The sequence below is a fragment of the Rhinopithecus bieti genome, unplaced genomic scaffold (assembly GCF_001698545.2).
Source record: "Rhinopithecus bieti isolate Rb0 unplaced genomic scaffold, ASM169854v2 scaffold_33066, whole genome shotgun sequence".
NCBI classification, from domain to species: domain Eukaryota; kingdom Metazoa; phylum Chordata; class Mammalia; order Primates; family Cercopithecidae; genus Rhinopithecus; species Rhinopithecus bieti.
The window spans coordinates 288281-288715 of record NW_016814098.1 but is presented as its reverse complement, the minus strand read 5'-3'; the positions used below and the strand labels follow the sequence as shown (position 1 = coordinate 288715).

Below are 435 nucleotides of genomic sequence, written 5' to 3'. Positions count from 1 at the left end.
AAAAAAAAAAAAAAAAAAAAAAAAAAAAAATCCAGTTTTTTTTAACATATAATATATAATTTAAAGTCTATACTTTTTTACTTTTTGCAGAAATAGCATTTTCATTATAGAAATAATACATTCTCATTGTGGAATTCTCATAGTAGAAAATACAGATAAACAAAAAGAATAAAAGTCACACATTCCCACCAATGGTCCCACCACCCAGTGACAGGCACAACTGGTTTCTGGTATCTATTTTTACAGACTAGTTTTCTACTTAGATGCTATCTTAAGATGACAACAAAATCACTAGTCTTATCAGGAAGAGAGAACAAAATCACTAGTCTTATCAGGTCTCTCTTCCACCCACTCCAACCAGAGGTTCTAGGACAGGATGCTTACCTCCTTTGCCCCTATGTCTTTCACTTAACTCATTTTAAGAGTGCTGTTTGC

The 435-nt window shown here is 32.2% G+C and overlaps 1 long non-coding RNA gene across 1 annotated transcript in view; it reads right to left on the bottom strand.

Moving 5' to 3' along the window:
- LOC108513852 (uncharacterized) overlaps window positions 1-435 on the bottom strand; it is a 3305-nt gene extending 2870 nt beyond the window's left edge. The window contains exon 1 of the long non-coding RNA XR_001881037.1: window positions 385-435. This is a non-coding gene — a long non-coding RNA (uncharacterized LOC108513852). The remainder of the gene's footprint in view (window positions 1-384) is intronic.